Source organism: Lepisosteus platostomus, unplaced genomic scaffold (genome assembly GCF_059453375.1).
Source record: "Lepisosteus platostomus isolate fLepPlt1 unplaced genomic scaffold, fLepPlt1.hap1 Scaffold_199_H1, whole genome shotgun sequence".
NCBI lineage: Eukaryota > Metazoa > Chordata > Actinopteri > Semionotiformes > Lepisosteidae > Lepisosteus > Lepisosteus platostomus.
The window spans coordinates 43965-52314 of record NW_028291580.1 but is presented as its reverse complement, the minus strand read 5'-3'; the positions used below and the strand labels follow the sequence as shown (position 1 = coordinate 52314).

General features: G+C 49.9%; 1 non-coding gene across 1 annotated transcript; it reads left to right on the top strand.

Annotated features, from left to right (window-relative positions):
* The first annotated feature begins 3847 nt into the window (after window positions 1–3847).
* On the top strand, window positions 3848–3919 carry trnag-ucc (transfer RNA glycine (anticodon UCC)). Its single transcript has one exon. It is a non-coding gene; the product is annotated as a tRNA-Gly (tRNA).
* Window positions 3920–8350: the final 4431 nt, after the last annotated feature.

Below are 8350 nucleotides of genomic sequence, written 5' to 3'. Positions count from 1 at the left end.
AACCTGCACTTCTGCCACCTGGACCCCCTCCCACCACCATGGGGTGGTAGTCCTGGACCCCCTGAGGTACCAGGGTGCACAGAAAGGACTCCCATTCATTACCGGACAGGGAGATCCACTCTTCTTCAGGGATGAAAAGGGGGTGTGCTTTACCTGGCGGGTCAAGCAGCTGCTCGGAGCACTGCTCCTGTAGTTGGGAGACCGTGGGAGTGCTGGCCTGGGCAGGACTTCCCTGTAGTTTTGGAAAGCAAGAAGAGACATTTATTCTCGTCCAGAGGAACCAGGAGGAACCTCCAACTCAGCTATAGTGTTCAGTGGGCACTGTGTGATCACAGCATAACCACTGAATCCCCCTTTTTGCTGTGCAACAGGCTTAGGGTTTTTGACCTGAACCCACAATTTTCCACGCTGGCAGTCCACCAGAGGCTCCAGCCTGTCAAGCAGGTCTTGGCCAATGAGTAGTGGCTCTCTTTTTAACCTAGAGATGTAAACAGGATGCACCATGTTCATTGGCCCGAACCTAAGTGCCACCCACACTCGGTGTGTGATCCTGGCATGATCCTGGGTATAGCTGGAAATATCTATCTTACACGGTTCTACCTTAAGTCTGATGCCTTTTCCTTTCGCTACTCGTTTGAGCTCGCTGAGTAGATCGGCTGACATCAAACTAATTTCAGCCCCAGTGTCAATCAGTGCTTCTCTATCTAAGACGTTTTCAAGAAAAACCTTGATATAAATACGCCTTGCTTTGCCTTTCTGGCTGAGATTCCCTAAGAATTGTTGGAAGCCTGCCTTTTCTTTGACTTCAGGGGCGGGGTCAGCGCCCAACTCAGAGTCACAGCCTTCTTCCAGGCAGGAACCCTCCCACCCAATCAGATAGACTGAGGGAGGGGCTTGGGACGGATCCCCGCCTCCTCCAGTGAGAAGGGGCGTGGTCCCCCTAAGCTCATTCACACTTCTGGCATTCGGTGCGGAAGGTTTACCCTGTCCTGATCTCTCAGGCAGGGCTTGTTCAAGCCTGGCCAGGCGGGCTGCAGTCGACTCCCTTCGTCCAGTCTTATGATAGACTCTGCCTGAGCCCTTGCCTTCCCCGTAGCGCTCACGGCGGCTCTGACGCTTAGTGCGGTCCTGCCTGCCTATTTTGTGCCGGGGCTTAGCGAGCTCAGGAACCTCAGCTGCCTCGAGCTGAGGCGAGTCGTCAACCCTGCTGGCTTTAGTGGCGAACACGGCCGTTTTAGCAGGTTTTCGCTCTGAGGAAGCAGAGACTTCAGCTCCCCAGGCTTTTTGAGCCAACCTTCTAATGTCAGCCATTTTCATCGCTGTGTGTGCATCACAATCATTTTCCTGACTGAGGGATGCAGATTAGCAATGAATAAACCTTTGAAATTCACGTTCTCTTCGCAACCCTCTTCATTCCGCCCTGCAAAATAAGTGCGCCTAAGCCTCTGATAATAGTCGCGAGGGGCTTCAGCTTTTTCGTGCTTAATATGGTGCACAGCAGCCACGGCAGCTATGGGATCGATAAAAGCCGAAAATTCTCCGATCATTGCCTGACACAGCTCCTCAAAGCTATTACAGACTTCCGGTCCTTGTCTAGACATCCACTCGTGGATCGCTCGGCTGGTAGTTTTCCTTACTTACATAGCCTTTTCCTGTTCGGACGCTTCGGGCATAAACTGCAAAGTATATCTCAGCTCATCGATGTAGGTCTCCACATTATTCCCTGACACTGACGGGTCAAACCTTTCTACATCTTTGGCTAACTGCCTCAGGGAGTGGAGGTTAATTTTTACGGTTTCTCCGCGGGCAGGGAGACGGCCGTGATCAGGAGCAGGGGGTCTATGCCTGAACTGACTCGCCCTTGCGTTTCGCGCAGGACTCGGCGATCTCCCCCATGCCGATCCGACCACAGACCCTGGCCGGGAGAAACCTCCTCCCGGCGCGCTGGGTGAGCGCTCCGGGCTGCTAGGTGGGCTGGCATGAAGTGGGATCTAGTCTATTTTGCTTCCAGTACGGCAGCATCTGACTCCTTTTGCCTTTCCTGGCTGAGCTCATTTAAACTCTCAATTTCTTTTTCTTTTTCTTTCGAGCTCCCTTCCAGGTCTCTCCTAGCTACCTCAGCCGCAGTTTCTCTAGCAGACAAGTCATCTAATTTACCTAAAACTTCCCTCAGTCAGTCTTCACTTTCCTCATTTTTCACTCTCTTTTCTCTGATTATATCCAACAACTCGACTCGCTCCACCTTATATCTTTCTAGCGTTCCCTGAAGCTTTTGAAACTTTGTCAGCTCGGACAAAGACAGTTCCAGCTGTTTAGCTAGATTTAAGGTGAAACTCGATAGGACCAGAACTGCGTTCACAGACACTCCTGTGTTAAGCTGGTTCGCTACCTTAGCTACTAAATCTACTTGCAGCTTCTCAATATCATCAAAGTTCAACTTTTCGATACCACTCCAGTAACCAGGATTGTCGTCGCTAGAAATAGTACTTATAAGCGACTCCACTTCAGACATTTTAGCAGCCATTGTCATTACGTCAGAGAAACTTTAAGAGTATTACTTTTTTTTTTCTTTTTCCAAAATACAGTATGGAATCTAGACACCCGAGCAGATGGATTTCCAATCAGCACACGTTACACTAAACGCTAGAAAACAGGGGGATTTCTTTACGCAGTTATCAGCACACCCGGTATTCGCGTATAGAAGCCGCGGTGCTGTGCTGAACTTCAGTTATTCTGTGCGACTGATTCTCATTTCATTCTAAACTCACCCACCCAGGGACGCCATTAAATGTAATGGTTTGATGGGTTTACTGAGACAATTATTAATTGTAGCAGTAATCACAAGGTTGTTCGTTGGGGCTTTTAGAAAATCAATCGTCAGAACAACTAACAACGCACACACAGGGGTTCAATACACTAGATACATTTATTAATATAAATTGTGCACCAAACATATACTAGTCTGCCTGGATACGAGTGGCAGACCTTACTGTGAGGGTTATCAATATACAAGGTATATAATCCCGAAGAGATGCAAACACAAAGAGATACACAACAGAGAATATATGTCAATATATATCGTTCGGTTACCAAATCGCTAATCAGTGTTATTACCCACTGTTACTCTAAACTCGGAAGTAAATACATTACTCATGAATTAAATTGATAACAACTTGTGTTGAGGTACAATTAAATTCTCGAGACGCAATGTAGAACATGGGGTTTACTTATCCACTGTGTATGGATTTGGAATTTCCCGGCACGAACACCAAACCAGCTGACAGGCTCTGTTGCAGCCTCTGTTCCAGCGGTTGTCCAATGGGCGTTGTCCCGGCGTCCTCTGGCTACCGGCCAACCAGTCAAGGTGCAGCTCGGAGTAGGACGGGCGGAGGAATCTGACTGCGGCGCGCAGGGCAGTCGTTGCTCCGAGGGGATCTACCAGCAGTCCGGCTGGCTGGTAGAAAGTCTCTATGCACAGAGTGTGACCGCGAGTCCTCACAAGTCACTCTTGTGCCTGGGAAGAAGCTGGTTCGTTCCCGGTCCAGCACTGCTTCTGAATAAGCTATTCAGGTTGTCGACGAGGGTCCAACTGTAGGGTCCAACTGTCCAACACAAACACAATCTGTGGCGTTTAGCGTGACAGTCTTGCAGGCATCGTGCTGTCTCACTGCAATACTATACCGCTGGAGGAAACAGTCCATCTGGCCTGAAACTCATTTGAACGTCTAGCTACAGCAACTAACAATATCATGATTTATTCAGGATGTGTGGAATCACCACGTCCCGGAGACAGCTTCCGAAATCGTGAGCATTCTCTGGTGGTGTCCTGCAGGGCACCTGTGGGCGTGCGTTGGTGGTATAGTGGTGAGCATACCTGCCTTCCAAGCAGTTAACCCGGGTTCGATTCCCGGCCAACGCAGTGGCGATTGGTTTCAAATGCTGTCATGAGCCTTGGATTGTGACTAGCAAAGCGCAGCCTTTTGAAAAACGGAATGCAAAACAGAATTGAAGGAGAATCTTACAGGGGATTCTGAGCGGTGTCTGCATACACGCAGTCCGATACGGGTGCTGAAAGCTTGAGCTACTCTCAATGTCATGCTGCCTTTCCCCGGAGTAAATCTGTTACATTGAAAGAATGCTTCTGGCAGGTTCAAAAAGGGACCCTTGTTAATTGGAGAAATCAATGATTTCGAATGAATTCTGTATGCGTTAAAAGACAGCTATACACAGAAAACATGCAGGACACTGCTCATGATGTTTCCCGAGCCGAAACACAGTGCGTTTTTCCAAGCCATCTGACAAAGCCCGCCCACTGAAAACTGCAGCAGATCGTGTAAAGACGTTCAACTTTGTAACTACTGCACGCACAGGAAGCAGAATAAATTCCTCTTTTCCGGTTTTATTTATGCGAACCATAAATAAACCAAATAAACCAAGTTGCAAGAGGCCCGCACCCACAGCACAAATTGCGCAGCCTAGGCCACCTCCTCGCCCTGCACGCCACCGCCTCCTGCTGGGCCCACTCTTTCGCACACTCACACGCCACACTAACACTCAAAAGTGTGGGCAAAACAAGAAAACGAGCGCACCGTTTCCTACACATCTGCAGTCACCGTTGCGCATTCGCAGCATGTCCCGGGATGCAATTCGGCCTCATTTGCATAACTCCAGACCGGCAGATCGCCACGCAAGCTCGCGACGTGCGCCTGCCACACACCGAACAAACCTTTTCAGCAATTTCCAAAAAACGGGCCTGCTCGCCTGCCCACAAGGCTCCATCTCTTACCTGCTCTCCAGAGCCTGCTGCCTTCTGTGCTTTTCTCTCGGCACCGCTGCAGCGCACACAACTCCTGCAGCGGGAGGGGGGGAGAAAGTTCCCGCGCTCCGCCGCAGGGAAGGCTCGCTCCGTGCGCACACGTCCTTTCGATGCCAGTCCAACAAGTGCTCCGCATTAGCTGCGTCGGGGCTCCGGGGTGTCGCACCTCACCTCACCTCACCTCGCACTGCCCCCTCCTTGAATGTCTGCCGCTGGGCATGCCCCACTCTCCTCCGCCTTATCTTATCGCGTGTGAGCACCGACAATGGCCACAATGCCGGGGAATGGCACCTGTAAATTAATTCTCTTCTCTTGCAGCCTGAGATCATGTCCTTCTTTTGGCTCCCTCCAGTTCTGATAAAAAATCTCACTCTTAGATTTGTTAATTTTTGCGGATGAAGCCAAAGAGAAACGATCACAGCACTGCAGAGCTCTGCTAATTGAGGCATTGTCAGAGAGGAGCAGGGTCATCCATGTATAGAGATGTCTTTACCTCTCCTCCCCCACTTCCAGGCACTGGTATCCCATTAATGGCCTGATCCTGGCGCAAGGCACAGGCTAAGGGCTCCATAGCCAAAACGAATAACAAGGGGGATAATGGGCAGGCCTGCCTCACCTCTGAACAGACTTCAAAGGGGTGTGATCTATTGCCATTAACCATTACTCTGCTGTTGCTACCTGTGTACAGCAGGTTAATCCACTTTCTCATGATGGGGCAAAAATTCATGTGCTCAAGTACCAATGTTAAGTACTGCCGGTTTAGGCGGTCAAAGGCCTTTTCTAGGTCTACACCTAAAATGCACAGAGGGAGGGAGCGATCCTCTGAGTACAGACAGACATCCCTCAACAAGGCCAGGTTGTCGCTCATCAGGCGTCCTGCTATCCCACAAGTCTGTTCTTTCCCTACCAGTGAGGCCACTACATTTTGTAGGCGCAGGAAAAGGGCTTTGGACAGGATCTTAGTGTCCACGCCTAACAGGCTGAGAGGTCTCCAGTTCTTTATGTCATTCTTTGCTCCTTTCTTAAACAAGAGAGAGATAGTGCCTTCTCTTAAGGAGTCAGGCAGCAATTCTGTCTTATAGCTTCCCTCGAATAGGAGCAGTAGCGGATCCTGAAGCAGATCCCAAAAGGTGCAATAAAATTCTTTAGGGAGCCCGTCAGCACCCGGAGTTTTCCTCTTCTGTAAGCTCTCCATAGCCTGTCTCAGCTCTTCTATTGTCAAATCCCTCTCAAGTACTTCCCTATCTTCTTCACTCAAAACGTTTTCTAGCTTTGAGGTAAAAAAATGAATTTCTTCATCCTTTACCTCTGTAGAGCTGTACAGTCTTGAGTAGAAGGCCTTGGTGCAGGAGAGGATAGCACTCGGCTCTGTTCTCTCTCGTCCCTCCTCATCAACTACACTTTCCATGACAGACTTGGAGCCTACCACTTTCCTGAAAAAGAAGCGAGTACACTTCTCATTTTCTTCCAAGAACTGCACTCTGCTTCTTAACAGCACTCCTCGACTACTTTCTTCGGCTATGCTCCGGATGTCCTTTTTTAAAAGGGTGATATCCTCGAGCACAGCGAAGCCACTGTGCAGCATCGTGTAGAGACGCTGCAGCTGCCTCTGTTTCCTGGCTAGCACTCCTCTCCGTCTGGCAGCAGCCTTCCTTCCCTCAGCCATGAAAAAGGCCTTTGTCCTCATCTTCACCTCCTCCCACCACTCTCCTACTGACCCGTACAGACACTGCAAGGACAGCCACTGTGATAGTTTCTCCTTGTAGCGGGATACTACCCCCTCGTTCTCTAGCAGCTTAGTGTTGAGTTTCCAGAGGCCTGGGCCAAAGACAGTCCCGCCCTTGAGTTCCACTCTACACCCTAAAGCCTGATGATCTGAGAAGAAGACAGGCTGAAGAGTGACCCCAACAACTTTCACTCTCTCTGAGACAAAGCAATAGTCAATTCTGGAGCTGCTATTCCTCCCTGACCATTTATATCCTGCTGTTGTGGGATATATACATCTATATGTGTCTGAGAGTTTAAAGTCTTGAACTAAGTTTTGCAGGGCCAGTGAGCTGGAATCCAATTTTATCGGAGAGCTAGACTGCCTGTCTGTGTGCTCTAAGATACAATTAAAATCCCCTCCCACTATCACGTCTGTGCTACTTAACAATAGGGGAGAGAGTGCCTTGAGTAGCTCCACCCTTCCTCCCACGTCAGTAGGACAATACACATTGATTAGCCGCAGGTTAACGGTCCCCCATTCCACATCCACACACAGCAACCTGCCATCTATGACCCTCTGAATACTTTTCAATTTGAAAGCCCATCCTTTGAAAAGAATGGCCACGGCAGAGGCTCTGTTGTTATTGTCCCCTGACCAAACAGAAGGCCCTTTATCCCACCTATCTTCAAAGCTTTTATACCTCTCTTGATAGGCTAAAGCACACTCCTGCAACATCAACACATCTCCCTCTCTCTGCTGGAGGTAATCAAAGACACACTGGCATTTAACTCTGTCATTGATACCTCTGGTGTTAAGAGAAATTATGTTTAGAGCCATATTACATAAGAAAGTGGAACCAGTCTTTACAAAACACATTTCTCTTCGGTCTCACCTGTTACCTTCTCTTTTTCTTTTTCTTCTTACCAATTTCCTGCCAGCCATCCTCTGAATGAGCCTTCATCAGGGTGGCAGCAGTAAAAGCGTTCACGGAGTCCATTTCAAGGAAGGGGGTAGAGGGAGGGGTGGAGGGGTTCCAGCTGTTCCCATCGCCATGCTCTCCTTCCTCCTCGCTCGGGGAGAAAACAGAGTCATTTTTCCTTTTCCTCAAGTCCAGCTCCTGGTAGCACTGAGGGGAAAGGGGTGCAGCCGATGCACCAGTCTCCTCTTCCCCCTCACCCACCAGCTGTTGCAGATCCTCCGTGACGGACTGGATGGAGGAGAGGAGGGCATCTGTAGCACTTGCAGAGTCTGAGAAAAGCAGCTCCGCTGAATCCTGGGTATCGTCGCTGGACCCGCTCCACCGGTGGGGGCCCCACAATGGCCCTCGTTCTGAGGAGCAGGAGTGGGGGAGGGGTCCTCGCTGTTCTCTGGGGTTTTCAAACCCTCGTGCTTGTCTGGTGCAGTCTGCGGTTGTGGGAGCGTAGTGGATTTCTCTTCCACCGGCCCCGGAGCCACAGCAGGACTGATCCTGGCTGGAGGCTGAGACTCTTTGTTCAACAAGGGTTCTTTGTTTGACTTGTTGTTTGCTTTGGCTTTTCGGGCCGGTTTGGCTGAAACAAGCACTGCCTCATCCTTTCTCATTTTGAGTTTATTGGCGTAGGCTTGAGGGCAGTTCTTAAAAACGTGTCCTTCCGAGCCACATAAATTGCACTTTGGCAGCATTGAACAGTCAGAGGCTAAATGTCCCTGTTTGCCACAGGTCTTGCAGCATTTCACAGTGCAGGACGATGCCAGGTGTCCCACAGCACCACAGCGCCGACGCACCTTTGGTTGTCCCACATAAAAAACATAGCCATTGCAGGCGCCCAGCCGGATTGTAGAGGGCA